The following is a 26647-nucleotide window of genomic DNA, read 5'->3' as shown; positions in this document are numbered from 1 at the left end:
TGTGTCAACTTACAATTTCAAGGCTATTTTTACAAAATACCTACATTTACACAACAGGCTCCTGGGAGCATTTTCAGACAAAGGTTCTTTTAATTTATCCTGACATGCTCTAAATGAATAAATTACTCTATTTAAAGAATTACTGTCAATAAGTTTTTCTTTCTCTTGGGTCAGAAAGAGGCAAGAGTGCGTTTCAGATTGAGAGGAAGTGCAGATAACTGAGGGGAAAGAACAGGGGTTTAGGGAGGGTCAGCAATCACATGAACCTCACCGGGTAGGATGCTCTCCAAGGTTAAGAATCAATCTGCTCAACTCCAATTAACAAGGAATTTAAAGAAAAACTACAAAATGGTGGTTAAACCCTTTAAGGCTTTATTCTTATTCCAAAATCAGTTCAGCTGTGTAGTATGATGCTGCAGGAGTTAACACCATCAAGTCCTGGCACCTGCGGCACTAGGTATGGTGACTGCCAGTCATTAAAAAAGGAAAAATGAAAGAATTCCTTTCCCCTTAAGACAAATAAATAAGTAAATAAATTAATTAAATTAAAAAATCTGAGGAAAAGGTGTAACACTAAATCTAAAATGATTTGCAAAGGAATAGTATGTAACAAATGGTTTGAAGTAACCTATTCAAAAGTTGGGGAGATTTTGATTTCATAGTGAGAGTCAGCAAGGCATTTTTGTTGTTAAAATCTCATTTCCTTACAGAAATAGCTTATAGTTTTTTAATGAACTTGTAAACAAAAAAGGGTCCCATTTCAAAATAAAAAGAAAATCCCAGATCATATAGATGTTTATAGTGATTACATTTATCTAAGCAACATATGTAGGTGTTAGTTGTAAGATATTAACTAAATTTCAGTGACAATTATGGTTTTGTTTTAATAGCAAGAACATTACAGAGTCAATACAGTCTTCACTTGAGATGCTGTTATTTCTAGCACAGGTAAGCTGGCAGAGTCTTTTCCACGCTCAGACACTGGCATCTTTGGTTGCTACCGTATCAGCTGTCTTGCAAACAAGAAGTCAACCGTTTTAAGAATGTTTTAAGTGAACAACTTGCAAACCCCAGGGATGGAGAAGCCCTAAGAACGCACAATTGTGAGCATTTACAACCATCACCACTGTGGCTGAACACTGGTCATGCCCTTCCTCTGAAATGAGATCGATCTCAAAGCAGTATAGTTCAAAATAAAAGATTTTAACAACAACAAGAAAAAAAAACGGTATATGCACAATTTCTCCACCAATTTGTACGTGTCAACCATTTAGTTAACTTTTCCCCTTGAAAAAATGCAACGGAAAACCGACACCGTGTTTCACTCTCTCGGTTAATATTCACGAGTACAGCTGCTACAACTCGGGACCCGTCGTCACCAATGCTGTCCAGAGCCAGTTCACAGCGAAACTAAGTTCTTCACGCCAAGCAAACGGTGGTTCCCAGCCACTGCCTAGCGTGCATATGAACTACAACTCCGAAATCTGGGGAGAACAAATGCCGCTGCGATCACCTGCTCTGCTTCTTCCGTTCCTCGGTTCACCCGGCCTGTTCCCCTGGGTTTTGCGCGTTTGCTTGCCTGTGGGAGTTTGCACCCGCTGCCCCTGCACACTTGAGGCGGCCTGCTGTGCTGCTTTCTGCTGGACACTGTGCAGCCTCACGGGCAGTCACGTCGCTGCTTCAGGGTCCTGGGAAGAATGCGGAATGACTGCCTCGAGGACAGGTGACCCGTAGCTTCTCAGAGCGCAGCCACCAGAGCTTCAGTCACGGCCAATTCGGCAGGAAACCCCTTCGATAAAACTTCGCAGGCATGGACATCTCCTTTACACTAGTCTTTCCATATTTTTGCTTTTTTTTTTTGCTGCAGCCTTTGGTCCTTGCCATGGCAGACGGATTCTATTAAAATGCATCACAACACATCCTCATGACTCCGCGTCACCCCGCGACCATGTTCAGCACCCACATGCGCATCGACGTTAGCATATGGGGCAGTGCCCGCGAGGTTTGCATCTTCTCTGTACGGTGCGTCTCTACTTTTCGGCCAAACCCAAGTTGGTGAGGAATAACAGTGCAGTGACGCCCAATACCCATTAGGAAGTTAGCTGGTTTCATGTCTCTGTGTACAAAATTCTCTGTTTGCACCTATTCAGTGCTACTGACCAGCTAACGTCTGTGCAGTTTTCACTGTGAACCTTCTGGAACAGAAATTGAGGAGTCTTGGAGGCTGGGTCCAAGACGGCGAGTGACCAGCACATCCTGACCCGACCACCGCACCTGCGGGACGCCCAGCCCGCCTTGAACCATCCGATGGACTCTGCTCCCGTCCAGCAGCTGGGGACGCCTGGCCTTCCGCGGGTCCAGCTTCACGGCCACTGCCTCGCCGTGGGTAGCACGGACCTGCAGGCCAGTGTCCCCAATGGAGCCAGAGCCGGTGTCGGAACCAGTGCACACCTCCCCCCAACCGCGCACTGGGCCTTGCAGCAGCTACTCACAGTCCTGACGCTCAGAGTTGGAGGCCGGGGCTCTGCCAGGCACCTGCGAGTGGACCGCGCAGGCCTCCTGGGCTTCCCTCCCGAAGGGCCCTGCCAAACCGGAAACGCTGGCTCCTGCGAGGGTTACAGGGCGCCCACCACACACACCTGCCACCATGTTACAACCCAACCCCATCCCCACCCCCCCCAGCTGATGCAAAATGCCCCTCAGGGGAGTGTTTTTTAAATGATCCCTGTTACTGAGATTTAAAGTTAACACATGGAGGTCTAGTGTGTTATCTGATGGGGTTGTGGCATATAGGTGAGGTTCAGTGGGGTGGAGTCTGGAGCCAAAGACCAAGAAAGAATTCTTGAGGTGTCTTTGCTGCAAAACTGGTGGTTTATTAAAGCCCAGGGACAGGACCCATGGGCAGAAAGAGCTGCTGACCCAGGTTGTGAGGGATGGCTGATTATATACCATGGGGTTGGGGGAGGTAAGGAAACAGGGAGGTTGAGAAAATACTTTCATATGTTAAAGAAGGTTCACAAGATACCTGAGGCCTTGCCATTGTCAAGTTAAGGTTGTTGATCTCTCTAGTAAGGTATTTACATGAAGATAGTTGGGAACTTCCCAGATTCCTGGAAGTATCTGTCTATGGCCTGCAGGTTATAAAGACATTTAATTGTATTTACTATGTTCCCTTCTGGAAGCTAGGTTAGTGATAGAAATGCTTTGTTCTTGTAGACTGCTAAGACATTTGCAAACTGAGGGAGACTCAAATCTTGCAGGATTGTGGTCTCTATAGGTTTACTCTTTCTTTTTTCTTTAGGGCAGCCAGGAGTGCCTGAGGAATGTCACAGACAGCCCAAGGGGGGGGGGGGTTGCGGGGTGTCAGTTTCTGCTTTGTCCTCAGCTTGCCTTCTGTTCCCTCATCAAGCTGGTTAAGCAACTGCCTTTGACTCAGGTCTTGATCCCAGGGTCTGGGATCTACACTCCCATGGGACTCCCTGCTCAGTGGGGAGCCTGCTTCTCCCTCTCTCTTTGCCTGATGATCCCCCTGGTTGTGCTCTCTCTGTCTGTCAAATATCAAATAAATCAAATCTTTAAAAAATTTAAAAAAATATTTTAAAAAGTTAATTAATTCTTGTCATATGTGTCCTCCAAACATGAACTTCCAATTTACAGTCCTCTCCATAGAACATGTGAATTTCTATAATTCTGCATCTTTCCAAACTTATGAATGTGAACTGGCATTACATTTTGCCTAGGTTTGCATTTTTTGATTATTAGTTTGAGCATCTTTTCATATGTTTATTGGTCATGTGGTTTTTCCCTTCCTATAATGATGACCTGCATCATAATCTGTTTTGGTTTTATTTTTTTTTTTTATTTATGTAAAATTTGTCTTTAGGTAATCTCTGATTTTTTTCATCAGGGATCATAATGGTATTTTCTTATGTTTTCTTCTTAAATTAAATTTTTGGTCAGATATTTATGCCATTAATTAGCCTATAATTCATTCTTTTAATGTGTGAAGTAGGGATTAAATTTCTTTTTCTCAGAGGATATTTTCCCAGAAAAAAAAAAAAAATTTATTGTCCATTCTTTACCAGTGGTGTATATTGCAACATCTGGTTAAAAAATTTTGGTGCCAGGGCAGCTCAGTCAGCTAAGTCTGCTTTTAGCTCAGGTCATGATCCCTGGGTCCTGGGATCCAGCCCCCTGTCTGGGGCTCCTTGCTCAGCAGAGAGCCTACTTCTCCCTCTCCCTCTGCCTGCTGCTACCCCTGCTTATGCTTTCTATCTCAAATAAATAAAAATCTTAAAAAAAAAATTCCATTGCTTTTCCTGTCTTTCTCCATGATAATTCTATACCATTATAATGATTACTGCTACATAATAAGTCTTCATCTCATAGGGCAAATTTATAATTATGATACTTTTAGACTAAACATATATGTATGTGTGTGTGGATAGATTTCAAATCTTTAATATGTTTACTAATTTTAAGTGCTTGATTTATAAATTACTAAGAAGGCTGATTTTGAATTTTCATTGCTAAATTTATACATTTTTGTTATTATTTTCAATGTTATCGATTGTTTCTATAACGCTTGTAATTTGAAGAGGGTCTGACTGAGATTTTAGTCTAACCTATTATTGTCTTATACTTATTCAAACCAGGTATGTTGGCTCTAAATACTATTATTAATGTTTTCTACTTGAACATAACATGTCTCCCTTAGAAAACAATTTCCACAGACGTGGAATCATAGCTCATATTATTATACTTATATTGCCCAAAGATTTATATATACCAAATATAAGTATTTATTTATTATAAAATTAGACAACTTGAAATGTAGAACACAGAAATAAAATATCGGTCCACATCTTATTCTTTAAATATTATGGTATTTTGTTACTTCATTATTTTGTTTAATGTTCTAGATACTTAAGTTCCATTCAGATGTGATATAGCTGTATGTATATCTGATTGTAAGCTTCATTATTATTTGCAAAGTGAAGTGAATTGGTCTTGGATTAATCACACACACAAGCTGAATAGAAACCATGATAAAGTAAAAGTAAAATATCTTAAAATAATGTTAACACTTAACACAACAGTAAAGAACCAAAATTTCAAAATAAAAAAAAGTTGGTTTCTAACGAATTATTAAAAGGATCTCTTATAATAATCTATTTTATTAACTTGTGAATTGGTCGGAAGAGTGAAAAATGATGTTTTGCTTCTTTACAAAAGAACCTCTTATCTGAAAAATTACTTTCTACAGAATATTTCAGTTTTCTTTGTCATCATTTTTCCTCCATGTAGCTGTGTTTCACAATGTTGACATAGTTATTGCGATTAAAATAAGAAAACAAACAAAAAGCTATTTCAAGGCCCTGCTTCAAATCTGTTTAAGACAGCCAGATAAAGTACAAATCCTTTGGTCTGGTATTTTTATTTTCGATCTGCAAACTTCATCTTCTAACAGCATTCCCACATATTTTTTTTTTCTTTTTTCTTTAACTATAGTTGAAATACACTGCTTTATTAGTTTCAGGTATACAATATAGTGATTTGACAAGTATAGCTACTATCTGTCTCCACACAAAGTTACTACAATGTGTTGACTGTATTTCCTTTGCTGTACTCTTTGTCCCTGTGACTTACTTATTTTATAACTAGAAGTTTGTACCTCTTAATGCCCTTCACATATTTTGCCCATCCTCCCACCCTCCCTTCTGGCAATCACCAGTTTGTTCTCTGTATTTATGAGTCTGTTCTGTTTCCTTGTTTTTTTTTGGATTCCATATATAAGTAAAGTTATCACCCTTATATTTATTGCAGCATTATTTACAATAGCCAAGATAGGAAACAACCTAAGCGTCTATCATTAGATGAATGGGTAAAGAAGTTTTATAGAAATATAAATATATATATATACATAATTCACATATATACATAATTCATATATATATACATATATATATATATGAATATTATGCAACCATATGACAGGATGAGATCTTGCCATTTGTGACAACATGGATGGGCCTAGGAGGTATTATGCTAAGTGAAATAAGTAAGACTAAGAAAGACAAATACCTTGTGATTTCACTCATAAGTGGAATCTAAAAACAAAACAAATGAAAAAACAAAAAGCAGAATTAGACCTATAAATACAGAGAACAAACTGATGGTGCCAGAGGGAAGGGGAGTGGGAGATACAGACTTCCAGTTGTGGAAAGCATAAGTCATGGGGATAAAAAAATACAGCAGAGAGAATAGGGTCTATGATATTATAGGAGTGACGCATAGTAGCTACACTTGTAGTGAGCATAGTGTAAAATATAGAAATGTTGAATCACTATGTTGGAAACCTGAAACTAATGTAACATTGTGTGTCAACTATACTCAGGTAAAACTGTAAATTAAAAAAAATGACATCTTGCCATTTGGTACAATATGGATGGATCTAGAGGGTATTATGCTAAGTGCACTAAGTCAGACAAAGAAAGAAAAATCCCAAATAAAATTTAGATTTCAAACCCATATTGTCCTGGAGTATCACTGGACACCCTCCTAGGCCAGTATGGTCTAGAAGTGATTAGTTTTCAAGGGTAAAGTTTGGTTCACTCTGTCACTATCATGCAATCTAATAAACAACATGGTATTGAAATCAGCACCCCCAAATTCTCATGAAAGGGGACACACTGCTCAGTCTAGAATGATGGGTCAGTGACATGTCTACTGGACAGGCTATAGGCATGTCTGTCCGAGGAGGAATTCATCCTTTGCCAGCTTTGAGCTTAGTGCTTCTACTCTGCAGTCCTTTGACTGGATGGTGTCAAGGTTTAGACATCTCACTGTCTCTGAGTAAACAGGACTTGTAAGTAATTACAGTCTTATGATTTAACCTCCCTAGTTCCTTTTCTCTCTCCTACAGAACTGGTCTAGTCTGTGTATTCAGAAGGTGGTGGCCATAAGGCTCTGAGCATCTAATTGTGCTATTGGCTGTGGTGGCAAGTTCCTTTTTTTCCTAGGCCTGACCAACAATTTCAAGTCATTGTGGACATACATGGGTGTGAGGATAGTAAACACGGAGAACTAATGCTTAAAACACAGTCCTATGAAAATGTTCTTTTCAAAGCAATTACAAGCCCTTCCAGAATGCACAGTAAGCACTTCTCATTTAAACAAACTAGACATTTTCTCTCATGTTCTTTTTGCATGCTTTAAAAGCATTTTCCCACTTCATATTATTCAAATTTCAATGTAGTGAATCTTCCCTATGTTACTGGGTTATCTGTTCTCTACCTGATGGTCCCATAGCAAAAATATTTGCTTACACTGTGCTTATCGACCAACTCCTTTCCATTATTTGAGGTATTGAATGGGGAAAAAATGACAAATTATGTTGTCAAAGGATAATATTTTTAAAGAGATAAAATTATGACTCTCATATGAATAAAAATAAAAAAATACCTTAGAATAAATGTAACTGAGGAGGTGAAAAATCTGTACTCTGAAAAGTAAAAACCACTGATGAAAGAAATGGAAGATGACACAAATGGAAAGACATTGCATGGTCATGGATTTGAAGAACAAATAATTGTTAAAATGTTTGTACTACCCAAAGCAATCTACAGACTTAATGCTATTCCTGTCAAAATACTAACATCATTTTTCAAAGAGCTAGAATGTATAATATTAGAATTTGTATGGAACCACAAAAGACCTCAGCCAAAGCAATTTTGAAAAAGAACAAAACTAGAGGTATCACAATCTCATATTTTAAGATTTGATTACCACAAAGTTGTAGTAATCAAAAGAGTGTACAAAAAGAAATGCACAGATCAATGGAACAGAGAGAAAACACAGAAATAAACATACAAAAAGAAATGCACAGATCAATGGAACAGAGAGAAAACACAGAAATAAACGTACAATCATACGGTCAGGTGAGCTTCAACAAAAAGGCAAGAATATGCCATGGGAAAAAGACAGTATCTTCAACAAATGGTGTTGGGAAAACTGGACAGCTACATGGAAAATAATGAAATCGAACCATCTTCACACACCATACACAAAAATATATTCATAATGGATTAAGGACTTAATTGTGAGACCTGAAATCATAAAAATCCTAGAAGAGAGCACAGGGAGTAATTTCTCTGACATCAGCCAGAACAACATTTTTCTAGATGAGTCTCATTAGTCAAGAGAACCAAAAGCAAAGTAAACTATTTGGACGTCATCAAAATAAAAAGCTTGTGCGGAGTGAAGGAAACAACCAATGAAACTGAAAGGCAAACTACAGAATGGGAGAAGATATTTACAGAGGATATATCCAAAAAAGGGTTAGTATCCAAAATATATCAAGAACTTACACAAGTCAACACATCTAAATTAATTAATTAATTAATTTTAAAAATCTAATTAAAAATGGGCAGAAGAGATGAACAGACATTTCTCCAAAGAGTGCATGCAGATGACCAGTTGACACATGAAAATATCCTTAACATCACTCAAGGGAAATGCAAATCACAACTACAAGGAGATATCACCTCACATCTGTGAGAATGGCTAAAATAAAAAACACAAGAAACGTCAGCTGTTGGCAAGGATGTGAAGAAAAAGGAACCCTTGTGCCCTGTATGTGGTGATGCAAGTTGTGCACCCACTGTGGAAACCAGTATGGCTATTTCTTAAAAAATTAAAAATATGATTACCATATGATCCAGTAATTCTAAAGAATTTCCCAAAAGAATATGGAAACACTAATTCAAAGGGAGAGATGCACCCTTGTTTATTCCAGCATTATTTACAGTAGCCAAATTACGGAAGCAGCCTAAGTGTCCATGGATAGACAAATGGAAAAAGAAGAGGTGGTGTGTGTGTGTGTGTGTGTGTGTATGTATAAAGACTGAAATATATATACAACTATATGAAAAAGAATGAAATCTTGCCATTTGTAGTGTCATGGGTAAGATCTAGAGGGTAAAAAGCTAAGTGAAATAAATCAGTAGTAGAAAGACCAATACCATACGATTTCACTTATATGTGGAATTTAAGAAAACACATGAACAAAGAAAAAAAAAAGAGAGACAAACCAAGAAACAGGCTCTTAACTATGGAGATCAAACTGATGGTTACCAGAGGGGAGGTACATGGGGAGGACAGATGAAATAGGTGAAGGGGATCAAAACAAACTTACCATGATGAGCACTGAGTAATGTATGTAATTGTTGAATCACTGTATTGTACATCAGCAGATTTTTTTTTAATATTTATTTGAGAGAGAGAGAGAGTACATGTGAATGAGGGGAGGAACAGCGAAAGAATCTTCAATCCCTGCTGAGCACGGAGCCCAATATGGGGCTCGATCCCAAGACCCATGAAATCATGACCTGAGCTGAAACCAAGAGTTGGAAGATCCACTGGCTGAGCCACCCGGGTGACTCCGTCTGAAATTTATATAACACTGTATGTTAACTATATACTGGAATAATTTCTTTTCTAAAAGTAAATGAATGAATACATGTGAAAAATATAATTTTACTTATGTTAATGAGGCAACCAGTAAGTTCTTATAATTAGTGGCAAAGAGAATGAAAAAATACACACACATAGACATTCAAGGGTGCTGAAATGAATTTACACATAGGCAACTGTAAAGTAGTCCAAGACAATTAAAAACACCTACTAGTACGGAATCAGACAGGATAGAAGGCTTTCTTAGACCAGAAGTTTGCACGTATTTTTTAAAGGGCCAGATAGTAAATGTTTTCTACTTTAACACCTCTATTGAAACTACTCAGCTCTGCTGTGGGAGCACAAAGCACCAATGGCAATATGTAAACAAATGGGTGTAGCTGTGTTTCAATAACATTTTATTTACAAAATGGAAGGCTGGCCTGCATGTGGTAGTCTGCGGACCCTCCCAGTAAATCACACCTCTGGCATTCCATAGGACACTGCTTATGTTTATGTCCCCCTAAAATTCGTGTGTTGAAACTTAGTCCTCAATATAATAGTATTTGGAAATGGGGCTTTTGGGTAGTGATTGGGTCATGAGAGGGGAACCTTCAGGAATGGGATTAATACCCCTATAAAAGAGACCCCAAAGGACTCTTTCATTCCTTTTCCCGTGTTAGGACAATGAGAAGATGGGCATCTATGAACCAGGAAACAGGTCCTCAACACAACCCTACCTCACTGGCACCCTGATCTTGGACTTCCAGACTCTAGGACTGTAAGGGATATATTTCTATTGTTTATAGCCACCTGGTCTATGGCATTTTCAGTATAGCAGCCTGAATGGACTATGACAGAAAACTGGCAACAGGGGTGGGTTGTTGCTGTAACAAATGCCTAAAAATATAAGCATCTTTGAAATTAGGTGATAGAGGCTGGAAGACCTTTGATGTACATGCTAGAAAAAGCCTATATTGCTGTGAATGGACCTTCCAACGTGATTCTGGTGAGAGCTCAGAAAGAAAGGAGGAGAGCTGTCAAGAAAAGTCCTTTCTTCTTAGGGAATATCTTAGTGATCAGGAACAGAATTTCAGTAGGAATATGGCTGACAAAGGCCATTCAGATGGGGTCTCAGACAGAAAGGAGGAATACAGTATTGGAACGAGGAGAAAAGACCATCCTTCTCATAAAGTGGCAAAGGACTTGGCTGAATTGTGTTCATGTTCCAGTGTTTTGTGGAAGGTATAACTTGCAAGTGATAAAATTGAATGGTTTAGCTGAAGAGATTTCTAAGCAAAGTGTTGAAGGTGCACCTGAGCTCTGCCTGATTGCTCATAGTGAAATGTAAGGGAGAAATGACTTAAAGATGGAAATGGTGGGGCACCTGGGTGGCTCAGTCAGTTGAGCATCTGACTCTTGATTTTGGCTCAGGTCATGATCTCAGGGTCATGGGATCGAGCCTCACAATGGGCTCTGCATTCAGCAGCGGAGAGTCTGCTCGAGATTCTCCTATCTCCCTCTGCTCCTCTCCCCTGCACACACTCTCTCTTTCTAAAATAAAGAAATAAACCTTAAAAAAAAAAAAAGATGGAAATGTTTACTAAAATGGAAGCCAAACATAAAGATTTGGAAAGATCCCAGCCCAAATACAGTAGAAAATGAGAACACTAAGGGTGAAGCCAAGTGACCTTTAATAAAGAGATTACTATGAATCAGCCATTTCAACAGAAGGGAGGCACAATTCTTCAAGACAATGGAAGAATGGCCCAAAGTCAATGCATAAAGGATTATACTCAGGCCTTAGGATTTAATGTTGTTGGGACCAATTACCCTTTTCTTTTTTCTTATTTCTCAATTTGGCTTAGCTATGTCTCTCCTATTCCTATCCCACAAATGTATTCTGGAAGCACACATATCATTTGGTCCCACAGGCTCACAGACGGAGGTGAATTTGCCTCCAGATGAACCACACGCTGAGTGTTACCTGAGGTGGAAATGTTGGGGTTCGGAGCCCATGGCCAAGAAAGAATTCTTGAGACATATTTGGTGCAAAAAAGGTGGTAGTATTCAAGCAGGGGATCAGGATGTGTAGGCAGAAAGGGCTGCACGGGGGTTGTGAGGGGTGGCCCTCACATTGGGAGGGGTTAGGGATAGCAGGGATAGGGATTCCCTAAGGAATTTTGGAAGCAAGTTTTCCAGGACCTTGAGGGGGCTAGCTATTGTTGGAAAGGTCATTTATTACTATCTAAAAAAATCCTAGTTATGAGACCCTTCAGATATATTATCAGTGGGTCACATGCCTGGGGGATGACTGCTAATATGTATCTTGGTGGGGGGTGGGGTGGGGTAGAGATAAAGGAAATTTCCAAAGGAATTTTTATATGTTAAAGTAGACCTACAGGATCCTGGGGGTTGGACTAAGATTGCCTTTGTCCTTAGCAAAGTATTAACATCCAAGCAGTTGAGATCCTAGAGGAAGATCACTGCCTGTCTCAAGAACTTGTCAATGGGCTGTAAGTAGTAAGGAAATTTATTATTTTTTTCTTTTGCCTTTGTTTCCCATATCATCACCCACACCTGAATTAGATGACATTAAATGAGACATTAGACCCAGGCTTAAGAGTCTATGCTGATACAAGACTGTGGAGGAGGGGGGATGTTGGGATAGAATGGATAGAATTTGCATGTGAGAAGCACATAAAGTTGGGGGGGGGGCAGAGTGGAATATTGTGGACTGAATGTGTTCCCCCAAATTTATGTGTTGAAATCCTAACCCCCAGTGTGAACTGTTAGGGGGTGGGGCCTTTGGACTGTGATTAAGTCATGAGGGAGGAGTCCTCATGAATAGGATTAATGCCCTTATCAAAGAGATTCCTGAGACCTCTCTTGCCCTCCTTCTGCCCCAGAAGGATATAAGGTAAGGCCTTGAATAATTGATTTATCCATATATCCTGTAAAGGGAAGAACATGCTCTCATCAGACTCATGCAAATAACTTCGTTGCATTAAAGGGTAAGGAGACTCAGTAAAAGTCTGCGTTCTGGGGCATGAGTAAAAATCAGTTCTTATTTGAAAATCTGTCATTTTAATTTACAAAGTAGACCCTTCTAAATTATCTCCTAAGTGGGTTACCACTTGCTTAAGAAGAAAGAATGGTCTTCCTCATATACTCAGAAAATAGAGTATTAAAACAACATTAGCAAGATTCAAAACAAAAACAACAACAAAACGCTAAAATTGTTTTCCTCATCAATTCATCCAGACTTATATAACAGATTCTTGTTCCACTGCATCTTGGATTAGCAGTCTGCTAAAAAAGTCATGGAAATCCTAACTCAGTCCACTGATAATGTGTGAATGCTGTCTAAGCATGCCAACTTCCAGTCTACTCTTGAAAGGAGCAGTAGTTTGAAGTAACTGGCACAATGATCTTCCATGGGGTTCTGAGAGAGTTCTTCTTTGCTGAAGACACAAAATCTGGCCTATCCTTTATAGCAGAGTGTACGGGTAATGAAGGATAGTTGGAAGAAAGGCAGGCAGGAACAAGGGGCCTCCCCGCCCTAAGAAGAAACAGCCTTAAAAGGATTTTACACCACCCTGGAAGGAGCCTTCCATCCTTTCCAAGTGATAGATGACAAAAACCTGATTGAATGACAGGCTCAAGGAGAATTAATTAGATTAAACACCTCGACAACAAGCCCTTAAAACCCCTGGGCTTAGAAACTCCAATGGAAACCCTCTTGGGTCCCCTCGCTCTTTAGGACTTGCGTTCTATCACTCAATAAACTTTACTAATACTCAATAAACTTTGCTTTGCTGCCCACCACTCTTCATCTGGTCTACCTCTTCATTCTTCGACGTGGCATGTCCCAGAACCACATGCACCGAAGAAGAAATCCTGTAACACAGGAAGCATCAGAGAAAATTAAAAAACAAACAAATAATAATACAAACAATGACTCATTCTGCCAGCCTATAATGAAAGTGGTTAATTTATTACCATAACATCTGATAGTAAAATGAAGGAGAGTACAGTATGCTATTGGGACATATGCTATTAGAAAATAACTGTTCATATTAGAACTGCTATTAGAACATAACTGTTCATGAGTTTTGTTCATGTTTCCCCTTAGGGCTATAACATGTTACACAGATGGTTAGGATCCTGAGAAATCTCCAGGGACTTTCTATAAAGCACAAAATTTCTGAAATATTTATGTTAGAACAATTATGCTTATAGAAAATTAGGAGGGGCTAAATATCTCTTCAAATTGAAACTTCTTACACATATAGTAATAACATAAAAAATCTAAAAATTTCTAGTATCACTTTTTATGAGATAAAAGAACTAATATTTGTTATTTGGGGGGACTTTCTGGCAAATCTCAAAGATCTTATTATAGAAAATAATCCCAGAAAGTTATTGTTATTATTAATATTATTTTGCAATTAACTCAATGATCATTAGGGTATGAATTGTCAGAGGACGTATGGACAGTTGACAAAGGAAGTGTCACAGGTATTAGGGAAAAAATACTCTAATGAGTACTTGAACAGTGGCAATACATAATTAAACTCAATGTAGAATCAGATAAGGCAGAAGACCATGTCTTGTGTTTCCATGTCAACACCTTTCAAAATAAAAACAGAACTGGGTGATTTGGAGTAAAGGTGAAAAAAGGGTTGGGAAATAAAATAGATTCAGGGTCAATCTTGTTAAATATCCATGTAAAAGTTAGTTCTTAAATACACATTTCTTTACTCATTCACCCAGAACTGTCCAATGGGAATAAAGGTAAGCCATATATCTGTAGTTTTAGATTTCTATTAAAAATATAAGTGGAAGAAAACAGGGAAAATAATTTTTATGGTATCTTTTAAAAATGCATTCCAGTATATGGAAAAATATTGTGATTTCAATATTAGTTATGTAAATATAATAAGATATTTTATATTTTTTGAACTTCTCAATATTTGGTGTGTATACAGATTACATAAAATAAGAGTTGAAAAAGTAGAGTCACGTATTCAATTTGTTTCAAAAAGTCTTCCAGTAACTGAATCAAGTATAAGTCTTTTATTTAAATTATTTTAGAAAATCAGTTACTCAATCTCCCCAGATGCATTTCAAATGCTCAGGAGCCACACGTGCTGGTGGATTTTTTTCCAGACAGCACTCAGGTACCCTGACTTCTCTGTTTCTCTTCCTTTTCCTTCCCCATCTGAAGGCAAGCACCAGGTTTCATCAACCTAAGAAAGCAGGTGTGATTGCAGGAGGAGCAAGGGAGAAGACAGGCATGGGGAGAGGGAAGCAAGTTTTTCTAATTCTAATAAAGGAAGCAAAGCCCAGCTTTTTGTGAAGCGGTGAAATTCAGATGATGGTGAGTCATTTTCAAATGTGGGTGCAAATGAGCACTGCACATGTGTGTTCATGTTACACTCTTGGAACTGCTTAGCCATACCCAGCAGCTGTATGCAACAGTTGATGCAGCAGTCTAGGGGGGGCAGTAGGTTTGGATTGGAATTGCGGCTTGTCCCACTGTAGCTCTCTGACCTTGGGGGAATTAATTGTATTTATCGGAGCCCAAGATTCTCATCTGTAAACCGAGAATAATAGTATCTACCACCTAGTTTGTCTTGACCATCAAATGTGATGATAGAGGTGACCTAGCTTTGTAAATTGTAAATTCCTTTACAATTATGTTACTATCCTGATAATATCCTCCTCCTACTTTGGGGCTCTTCTTCATGAGTATACTAAGTCACTAGAACAGGGGGGCACTTCTGGCCCCCAAAACCTTTCCATTGATTTCTCACCTCTTTCAGCGGGACCTCTGATCCCATAAAAATTCACATGCCCTTGGGGCATCTGGGTGGCTCAGTCAGTTAAGCATCTACCTTTGGCTCAGGTCATGATCTCAGGGTCCTGGGATTGAGCCCCATGTCCGGCTCCCTGCTTAGCAGGCAGTCTGCTTCTCCCTCTCCCCCTGCTCTTTCGCCTGCTCATGCTTTCTCTCTCTCTCTCTCTCTCACTTGCTCTCAGGAAGTAAATAAATACAATATTTTTCAAAAATTCACATATCCCTTTAGGAGAGATGTCTAATTTCAGGATGCTTCAAAGGCAAGAAAGTCACTGGGGAAATTACATTATTTGTGGATTTAGCTGTTCTTTCAGTCGCCAGCTAATGGAGCTTCCTAAATAACTCTCAACACTTCAAGAAACACTTAGAAAACTAACTTTTGGCTCTTCCCATTGAAGGCAGTTTATGTAGTGAAAAGGACACAGCCCATATAAGTCAATGGGAGAGTCCAATCCTTATCGTCTTTGTTGATGATTTACTTTGTGACTTAGTTCAAATCACTGTGACTCTGAATAAAGGAAACCCCCTTCAGAATGGAGTCAGGAGGCAAAAGGAAGAGCTCTCCTGTCTACCACCCATGGTCAATTGCAGACCCAAGAGGAAGACACTTACCTTACAGTCCCAACAGGGAGGGGCCTACTTTACTACCCCTGCAAGAGGAAGGAAGATTTCTCCTCACCCAGCAGCAGGCTTAGCCAACAAGAAAATACTGCAATCAGGCCAATGAGAAACCCTCACTACCTTGAACTCTGGCTTTCTTCCAAAGGATCTTTGTTCAAAGCAATTCCTCCCAACTTCTGCCTTTTCTGTATAAAATAATGTTCTTCTCCTTTGATCTCTGGACTTTCCCATGGGTTGCCAAAGCTTGCCTGTCCCAAATTGTAGTCCCTGGGCTATTCCCAAACAAACCCATTTTGCTAATAAAAGAACTGTCTTTTTGACCTTTTAGGTCAACATCACTTATCATCCCTGAGCTGCAGTGTTTGCTGTTGATGGTTTGGTAGTGGTTGTTGCATTTACATATTAAGAGCAATAAGAGCTGTATTCTATAACTTTTAGAAATAATGTGAAAATCAGGTAAGATGGTGAGAGCATGAGATATGGAAACATGTTGTTTGTAAAGCCTGCTACAGAGGAATCTTTTTCCCTTCTTCCCTCTCTTCCTCCCTCCCTCCTTTCCTTCCTTCCTTCCCTCTTTCCTTTCTTTCTTTTTCTTTTTCTTTCTTTCTTTCTTTCTTTCTTTCTTTCTTTCTTTCTTTCTTTCTTTCTTTCTTTCTTCTTTCTTTCTTGTTTTTAGCTAATATACTGATACAGTGACCAGGACATCCATACATCTCTAAACCACTGTCTTCTAGGACAGAGTACAGATAAACAGAAGGTGGATTTTGGCTCTACAAAATAAATCAGCACACAGCTTTCCTCCAAAGGATTCTTACAGCTTGCTCTAAGCTCCATAGATTCTTATCTACATGCTTTTTTGGAAAATGCGGTAAAATAAAAACTGCTGTCAAAAGCATTTCAATGGCAAATGGACTGCTACTGAAATTGTAACGCTTTATTTTAATTTTTTTCAGAGTAAAATTTATCTATTAAAATGTGTCTTTTGTAAAAGTTCATCAGTGGAGATCATTATAGTTTCCTTAATTGAACTTTTAATTAGACTACAGAGATTATTTTAAATGTTTCTTTTATTATGTGTTGAGTACTGTGACTTGTTGTGTTATAGAAATAGCAGAATTGACATTTACTTCCTTATCTCCTTGAAGGCATTCAGATAAGGATAATTTCATTAGTTCCTATCTAAATGATGTTTCACATCTGGGCCCTAGGGCTAAGAAAATGGCTTTCAATAGACTGCACAATTTAGTCTAGTCATGTAGACAAATTAACTTAATCACAATACTTTGGAAAAACCTCTCAAAATCCATAATTACGAACAACAAAAAATTCTTCAATAATTTCTTTGAAAAAAGATCATCACACTATGAAAAAATATATATAACATATTCAGAAGAAAAGTTTCAGTTCTTGTCAATCTTTAGTGAGTCTGCCAACAGGAAATGTCAATTACATGCTGGTTTTTATCTTTAGATATTTGCTTCATTATCCACATAATCAATTATTTATTCTCTAGCTCAAACTAATTAGCCTTTTTGTAAATAAAAGGTATCTTGAAGTTGTAATATTCTTCTAATATTAATGTGATTATATCAAACAAATCAAACCTGCATTTGATGTTGAGGCATGAGAGAGTTTGCATTAACTGATGGACAATTAAAAGTCTGTGAAATCCAGCTATCAAATTGCTGGGACACATTAAAGCAAAACATGTTATTGAATTTTAAAGAGTTTTAAAGAGGAAAGTACAAAAACCGTTAAATCTATTTTGCTGGATTTTGATTTTGGAGTAAATTGTTAGGCATGAAATCAGAAAATGTTCTGGGTTCAACTTCCTATTAAAAATGTTGGGTCAAAAATATTTGACCACAAAAAAAATTTTTTTTGACCACAATACCTGTATTTCAAATTAAGTGCCATGACAGATAGATAGATAGATAGATAGATAGATAGATAGATAGATGATAGATAGATAGATGATAGACAGATCATATATACACACATACATACTTGTAAGATGTGAGGAATGATCATTTTGAAATTCTTTAAAAAAGTATATATTGCATGGAAACCTTTTTACATCAGAAATCATGGATGTGCATTAAATGAAGAAAATTAAAACAAATGTAATACATTTAGTATAATCTTTATTACATTTTCTATTTTTCATTTATAACAATTTAGTAGAAATGAAACCATCAGATAAGCACACAATGTTGTACATTTTTTTTCTTATTAAAACAGTAGGTGAGAACACGCTTCCTTATGGAGTCTTAGAAAGCCATAATTAAAGCATGTTTGCTTAAGCTCTGTTCTGACGTCTAACGGTGAACCCACTCAGAATTCAGCCTGCATAGGAATCGGTTCTCTTTATGTATTTATTTGTGTCATTATTTCCCCCCCTCGTGGTTAGGAAGGCTTATGCTGTAGGGTAGGAATTGGGTTGTCATGAATAAGCCTGGTAGGACAACTCGTATGGATTTTATTGCTACATGCAGAAACCCTCCTCCCAGGATGATGTTTAGGGTTAGGTTTGTTTTGTTTTCTTGCTTTTTGTTTTTTCCCTCTTTTGTGCCATTTTCACTAACAGAAAAGCAACTGTGGCAGCCACAACCTCATGGTCTCCACAGCTTATAACTCTGGAAGATAGAATTTATTTTGAATTTCCACAATGTGATCTATGTGTGAGGTAGGGAAGATTTGAAGAAGGCTAACTGGCAGTCCCAAGACTCTGTAGTTGCCAATATCAAAATTATGAAAGCTGCATCAAATGAACTACTTACAATTGTCAATGAGACAGAATTCCTGAGCCCATTTGTTGACTTCCTGCCAGAGAACTGGGTACTAAAATGTCACCCTGAAATCAATGTGATAGCACTTCCACTTCCTCTGTCAGGTAGCCTAAAGGGTTAACCAGAAGCTGATTTGTCCCACCCTTCTCCCTCTGTGTCAGGAGGTCATTGGAACTATTAGACAGTGTTCCAAGATAGGGACTGGCCCTCCTACTTTGCTTGGCATTCATCTTTCAGTTTTCTGAAGTACTTAACGAGGCACCAAATATCTGTACTTTAAGTAGTCTCTTCTGTTCCCTTGGTTAATAATATCAGCTATACATGTTTCTCAGCTAGGTGTCTCATATTTTATTTCATTTAGAGAGTTGAGAAGGAAAAGAAAGGAAGGAGGGAGGGAGGGTGGGAGGGGAAGGAATGCGAGGTAAGTAGGGGAAGGCCAAGGGAAAAGAAGAGAAAGAGAGACAGAGAGACCTAGAGGCAGAGAGAGAGAGAGAGAGTGAGAGAAAGAGAGAGAGATGTGTGGTTGCCAGAGCTGTGATGTAGGCAGAAAGTGTTGGTATTTCTTGCTGCAGCCAAGACTGACAGCTGGCCTGAGTCTCTTCGTGGATGTAGATGCAAGTTATTTCTATGGCGCATAATCTCTACAACCCTCCACTCTGTCATCCCTGAGGACTCAGTCAGTCCCTGTCTTGGCAGAGTCCTTAATGCCAAATTTAAGCATGTGCTTAATTTATCTCTGAAAGCTCTTTGCTCCAGCACAGATGCATGCCAAAAACAAATTGGTGGATCTTTCACAAAAGCAAATTCTTTTATTCATGTCGTAAATATTTATAGAGCCCCTACTACGTGCCTGTTACTGCTTCAAGCGCTGGGGTTATAGCATGAGCCAGAATTCCTCTTCTCGGAGAGCTGGCATTCTTGTTGACCCATATATCTGTCTATAGTTTTTGTCAATATTGTTTTTGTGTAATGGAAAGTAGCCCTTTGTGATACCCCTGAAACTAACCCCCCCCCCCGCATTTGTCATCTGTATCTTAATGTTGCCAATGGTGTCTTACACACACAAAGTCCTTTTTTTTTTTTTTGGTTGTGGTTATTGTTATTTTCTTAATGTTTATTTCTTTCATGAATTCTGGAATTTTGTGTCACAGTGAGAAACTTACTTTTGCCATGTCAATGTCATAAAGAAGCACTCCCAAGTTTTCCTCCTCAATTTGATGGTTTTGCACTTAAAGTTTAAATTGCTCATCTCAAGAATTTATTTTGTTATAAGCTGTGATACATTAATCTAACTTTACATTGTTTTCCAAATAGATTTTTATTATTATTATTATTATGATATGTTAGTCACCAAACAGTACATCATTAGTTCTTGATGTAGTGTTCCATGATTCATTGTGTATAACACCCAGTGCTCCATGCAATACATGCCCTCATTAATACCCATCACCAGCCTATCCCAATCCCCCACCCCCTGCCCCTCTGAAGCCCTCAGTTTGTTTCCCAGAGTCCATAGTCTCTCGTGGTTCATTTCCCCTTATGGTTGCATATTTTACGGAATTATGATTTTGCATGTCACAGTTATCCTGCCATAAGTTCTCATATGTAATCGTGTATAGTTCTGGAGTTTCTACTGTACCTGGTTTGTTGTGGTCTCTCTTGCACACTGGAAGCACACTCTTTTAATAGATTCAGTTTATTAATATGTCCTCATGTATGGTAGGATTTAGTCCCACTTATTGATTTTTTCCCCCCCGACTTTCTGGTTGTTCTTTTTTGCTTATAGTTCCATATAAACTTTAGGACTAGATTTTCTAGTTCCAATGATAAGGTGTCTATGTTTCTTTTTTTTTTAAATTTTAAACATTTTTATTTATTTGAGAGAGAGAGAGCGCACGAGCAGGGGGAGCAGCAGAGGGAGAGGGAGAAGCAGACTCCTGCTGAGCAGGGAGCCCTATGCAGCTGGATGGATCCCAGGGCCCTGAGATCATGACCTGAGCTGAAGGCAGATGCTTAACTGACTGAACCACCCAGGCACCCTAATATCTATGTTTACAAATTGGGATTTTACTGAATTTACAAATTAATCTTTATAAATTAGGTAACTTTTCTACAAAAGTATGTCTTTCAATTTGTATTATTTGTATCCTTCAGAAGTATTTGTAAACATTTTTTGGAATTCTAATTTGTGTTTGGTTGTTATTTTACTATTGAGAAAACTATAGATTTAAATAGATTAACTTTGTACACTGTTTTTCACTAAATTGTTTTCTTCACATTTTACTGAATTCATTTTTAAATTAAAAGCATTCTATCTTTCGTAATTTTTTACCTCAATGTCTTCATTTTTTTTTGTTTTGTTTTTTTTTGGTCTGGAGCTTGCAGGGGTTGGTGTGGGCATATCCAGCTCTCATTTTTAGTCACAGGACTTCTTTCACTGGGTCCCAATTAAGTAAGGTACTGGGTTTGGGCTGAGGGATATAGTATATCAAGTTAAGAATAAGTGCATTTGACCTTAACAATGTCCACACAATAAATTTATTGTATTTAGTTTGCTATTGTTTTTGTTGTAGTTTTTAATCAGGTATCTTTGTTTAATTTTGTCACAATGCTTTGGGCATCTGTAAGTATATTTGATTTTAAGTATATTATAATCACATATCTATTAATATTGGAACTCCTATCATTCTTTGAAGAGCTTCACTTGCTCATAACTGTGTGGTTCTGTTCTCTTTTTCTTTTCTTAGTATTTTAAAACTATATTTATTATGAAAATTGATCTATGCTTTTTATTGTCTTGTCTTTCTTTCCAATACCTGTAAGATTTTAGTATCAACATTACTGTATTTCTTATAAAGTTGTACATGTTTTGAAGCATTCAGAAATAATTGAGAAAAATAAAATGAAAAATTAAAACCTATTGAAATAGTCTGTATTTTAGTGATTTGCTAGAATTCTCTTTTAAAACAGTTTAGTCCTACTGCTCCTTTTATGAGATAGATCTTAGAATATTGGTTGAATTGTATCATAAGTTTATATATATTCTGCTTCTGGAACTTCAGATTTTCTCTTTTTTTTTAGCAAATTATTTTTTCATAGGAGATGACTGCTCTACCTGGGTTTTAAAATGTGTTTGCATTACAATATGCCAACTGTACCAATTAAACTCTCTTTTTATGTATGATATGACTGTTATTTGTTATTTGACAGTTTACATTTTATTCTCAGTTTTAGATTTGCTTTATATATTGCATTATTTTAAAACTTTAAAATAAATGTTTATTACTTATATTTTTAAACTTTTTTTCTGGTGTTTTCTTCATTGAATCTTTCTGATTTATTTTATTCACTTTATGGCTCATTTTCCAACTTTTTTATTGGTATGCTTAAGTCATTTTATTATTTGGTAGATAAGTTTTCTTCCAAGCACTGTTTTAGCTGTAGAGTACTGTATTATATATGTAATGATGTTATTTATAATTTTTCTAGATTTTTTCTAGAAAATAGTTATTAATTCTTTTTGAGTTATGATTATTTTACAAGAAAATCTCTTATGTTTCATAAAGAAGTTTTTTCTTTTACTGATTCTGTTTTTATACTTGCATTTTTATTTCTATTCTATTTAAAATATTTTATTTTTTGTCCTGCTGCATGAGAATTTGACGTTTATTTATTTATTTTTAGTTTTCATTTAAATTCCAGTTAGTTAACATACAGAGTCATATTAGTTTCAGGTGTACAATGTAGTGATTCAACACTTCCAACACTCAGTGCTCATCGTGACAAGTTCTCCTTAATTGCAACGCCTGTTCACCCATCCCCCACCCACCTCCCCTCTGGTGACCATCAGTGTGTTCTCTATAGTGAAGATTCTGTTTCTTAGTTTGTCTGTCTCCTTTTTCCCTTCTGATCATTTATTTTGTTTCTTAAACTCCACATGATTGAAATCATATGGCCTGTGTCTTTCTCTAACTGAATTTATTTCACTTGGCGTGATAATCTAGCTCCATCCACATCACTGCAAATGGCAAGATTTCATTCTTTTTTATGGCTGAGTAATATTCCATTATATATATAAATATATGCAATCTTCTTTATCTATTGATCAGTCCATGGGCATTTGGGCTGTTTCCATAATTTCGCTATTGTCGATAATGCTGCTATAATATTTTTGTATTCTTTTGGTAAATACCTATAGGTGCAATTGCTGAGTCATAAGGTAGTTCTATTTTTAACTTTTTGAGGACCCTCCATACTGTTTTCCAGAATGGCTGCATCAGTTTGCTTTCCCACCAAGAGTATAAAGGAGTTCTCCTTTCTTCACATCCTCACCAACACTAATGAGATTTAATTTTTGTGCTGCTATGGTTTAATGTTCATGCCCTGCTAAAAGCCATGTTGAGATCCCAACCCCAAAAGTGGGAATATTAGGAGGTCGGACCTTTCAGAGTTGTGTAAGTCATGGGGGTGCAGCCCTCATGAATGGGATTAGATCCTTATAGAAGAGCCTCCAGGGAGGTCTTTCCACTGTGTCGGGCACAGTGAGAAGGGTCAGCCACAAACCAGGAAGAGGGCCCTCATCTAAGCATGCTGGAACCCTGATCTTGGACTTCTTAGCCTACAAAGCTATGAGAAATAAATATTTGATTTTTATAAGCTACCCAGTCTGGTATTTTGTTATAGCAGCCTAATGGACTAACTAATGGACTAAGATGGGCCATTATATGTGTATGACTTTTGAAGTATCCTGTGGACTTTTAAAAAAAAATAGTCCCTGTTTGCATAATATAACATGTAAATTTTATGTTTAATTATTAAGATAGCAACTAAAAATGTCTTTTGTGTTTATTTTTGTCTGTGAATAATATGTTACATTAATATCTTCTACTGAATATGTTTCCTTCAATTTCTTTTTAATTTTTATAATTCTACTTTATAAAAACTGCAGTTTTATTTGTTGCTTACATAATTATGTTACCATTGTGATTTGAAACCTTTTGCATATGTATATTTTTAAATGTATTTAAAATGTGGCTCCCAAATCCTACTTTCCTTTTAAGATGACAGCTTTTGCTTTGCTTTAATTTATATATTCTGGTATGACTATGTACTTTTTTTTTCTTTCTGGATTTAGTACTTTATAATATTTTTCTGAAATTGTTTTATTCAATATCTCATATAGAATATAGAGTTGAACTTTACATGTTTAGTCAAACAAAAGTCATTTTTAATAGTGTATTTGTATTTAGTGATCTGATAACAATGTTCTATCATTTGATATTTCTGTTTACATTTTAATTTTTACTTTTTCACATGAAGATATATTTGTCAATGTTTTGTGCATGACATTCTGTGTTTAAGAGGATTTGTATTTTTATTTTAGTAGTTGCCTTCATGATTATACTTTCAAATTATACATTCAGTTATTTATTTTTAGGTAACATCTTTTCTTCTTCTTGTCCTTTCTTTTCTTCTCCAAAAGAATTTAGGAATTCTGTATTTGCAATTCTGTATTTGTTTGTATTACACGTGTTCCTCATGTAACCTCCTTTCTCTATATCTCTACCTGATTTTCCCAGGTCATGTATATTTGGTATTGTGAGGTAAACCCTCAGCTACAGGAAGGCTGTTCTTTTTAGAGTTTTTGGAGATCTGCTGCCTAAACATGATTTGTTCTTATTTCTTCTCATACTTTGCTGCACTTTGCTGCTGCAGGGAAAGCACAATTTTGTCTCTACCCAATTAGGCTCTTTGACTGGGTCTGAGAATTACTTTGATATAGATACAGGAGAAAATCATACAGATCTATTTAGTATTAGTTTTATGAGACAAAGGAACCATTATAGGGAAATAAAGACCCCAAAATGTGACAAAACTAAAATACTTTTTTATACTAGGTTGAACAAGGAGAAGCAATTGAGGAAAAGTCAGTGCATAGTGAGGAGGCTAAAGGAAGATGAGTTACTTTAACAAGGTCTCTGTACAGAATTCTTTAGACTCCGCTCCATGTCTCCAGTGATAAGAATGTTCCTTTCCTACTGGAACAGGGAGAACATCTTTCACATGGGAGTTTGATCTCTGCTTTCGGGAAGAAAATGGGAGGTCAGACTGTTCTCCTTGTGCCTGCTGGTTTTTAAGTATCTTTAGCTCAAATAATCTTGATGCCAAAATGGCATATTTTGGGGTGGCAGATTCTTTCACTCTTCACTGATTTCTACATTTCTGGCTTTTTATCATTCTTAGTGGTTTTGGCAAGTCTTACATAGACTTTAATTTCAAATTTTAAAGCTGTGTAGTTTAGCTGAAAATGGAGTTAATGGATTATTCTTACACTGCAACTTTTGCTTCTGTGTGACATCCAGGAGAGAAAAAAGGGAAATCTTTCCTCATGCCACTGTTTCATATGAGAAACATCCTAGAGGTTTTATATGAACATCAATTTTTGTTTATGTTGTTCACTACTGAATGTTCAACCTTCACAACTGTGCATGGCATGTAGCAAGTACTTGGTAACCATTTGTTCAATGACTAAATTAATAAACATGAACAATCCTGCCTTGGAGTATGACTTATTTATCTATGGATCTCAATGTTAAGGGAATTAATCAAAGACAAGATTCAATTGTACTCAATTAACATTATAAGAAGCAGACCTGTCTTGTTATTTTTTTCTCTCTGTAGTTTCCTTTCCAATTGAATTTCCAATCTATCAGGTAATTTGGTGCAGCTGGTTGATATGTGTTTTTAGATATTTTTAAAGAATTCAAATTAAGGTTCTTCAGATATTCATGTGCAAGTCTTTGTATAATCATATGTTTCCATTTATTTGGAGTAAATATCAAGTAGTGAAATGATTGGATCACATGGTAGGAATATATACTTCTTAGTTTTTTATTTTGAGATAATTGCAGACTTTAACTATGTTAGAGAATGATCTGGTGCTTAAACAAAAGTCTCATTACACAAGTACCAGTTTTTTGGTATTTTTTATAGCAACCTGAACAGATGAAGACAGGTCTGTCCACTTTCCTTCTTTCTTTTTTCTTACTGATGCTCTCATTTGTTAATATCAATTTCCCATCCTCAGGTGTCCTGAATCTTTCTTCAGTCTGCTCAAATCTGCTGCTCTAATCCTCTTATAAAGTTGTCATTTCAGTTATTGTTATTTTGCAACTCTAAAAATTTTTGTTCGGTTTAATATTATAATTTCTGTCTCTTTGTTGATATTCTAATTTTTTTCATATATTTTTCCCAACTTCCTTTAGTTCTATGTCCTTGTTTCCCCTTAGCTCTTTGAGCAAGCTTAAGGCAATTGTTTTAAGGTCTTTGTCTAGTAAGTTTAATTCCTGGGCTTCCTCTGGGATGGTATCTGTTAATTTACCTTATCATTTGGAAGAGCCATATTTTTTCTTCTCTGTGTCCCCTGGTTCAAGGGGGGAGAGGTCCTGGAGACTGTCCTGTCACCTGCTCAAACCATGACCTACACTCTGCTGGGAAAGCATGAGGCAAAGGTGAATAAAAATGTCATGAAACTTTCCTGCCCTTTCGAAGATGATTTTTTCTCAATAGACCATTTCTTTTGTGTCTGTCACCCTTTAGCTATTTTCTGGAGAGTTTACAAAGTTGGTTTAGACAACATCTGGCTGTTTTTTGATATTTCTGTTAGGGAATGGAATTGGAGCTGCCAACTTCGCTGTTTTGCTGATTTCATTCCAGTAAAATAATATTTTTAGAAAGCTCTGTACTCACAAAAATGGGCACAGCTTTAGAGGAAATAGTTATAATACATTTTTGAAGTTTGGATTGTAGATGATTAAGCACTAACTGATGGATCATGATCACTAAACCAAAATCCCCAAACAAGGAGTGGGGAGATATAGGAAATGGTATTGTTTGCATAATAGAGCTTCAGGAATCAACA

At 37.1% G+C, this 26647-nt stretch overlaps 1 pseudogene; it reads right to left on the bottom strand.

Moving 5' to 3' along the window:
* Window positions 1-1469: 1469 nt before the first annotated feature.
* The window catches only part of LOC100464835, a 104572-nt pseudogene continuing 79394 nt past the window's right edge, over window positions 1470-26647 (bottom strand).

The sequence above is a fragment of the Ailuropoda melanoleuca genome, chromosome 1, assembly GCF_002007445.2.
Source record: "Ailuropoda melanoleuca isolate Jingjing chromosome 1, ASM200744v2, whole genome shotgun sequence".
Lineage (NCBI taxonomy): Eukaryota > Metazoa > Chordata > Mammalia > Carnivora > Ursidae > Ailuropoda > Ailuropoda melanoleuca.
This window is presented reverse-complemented; position numbering and strand designations above follow the sequence as displayed.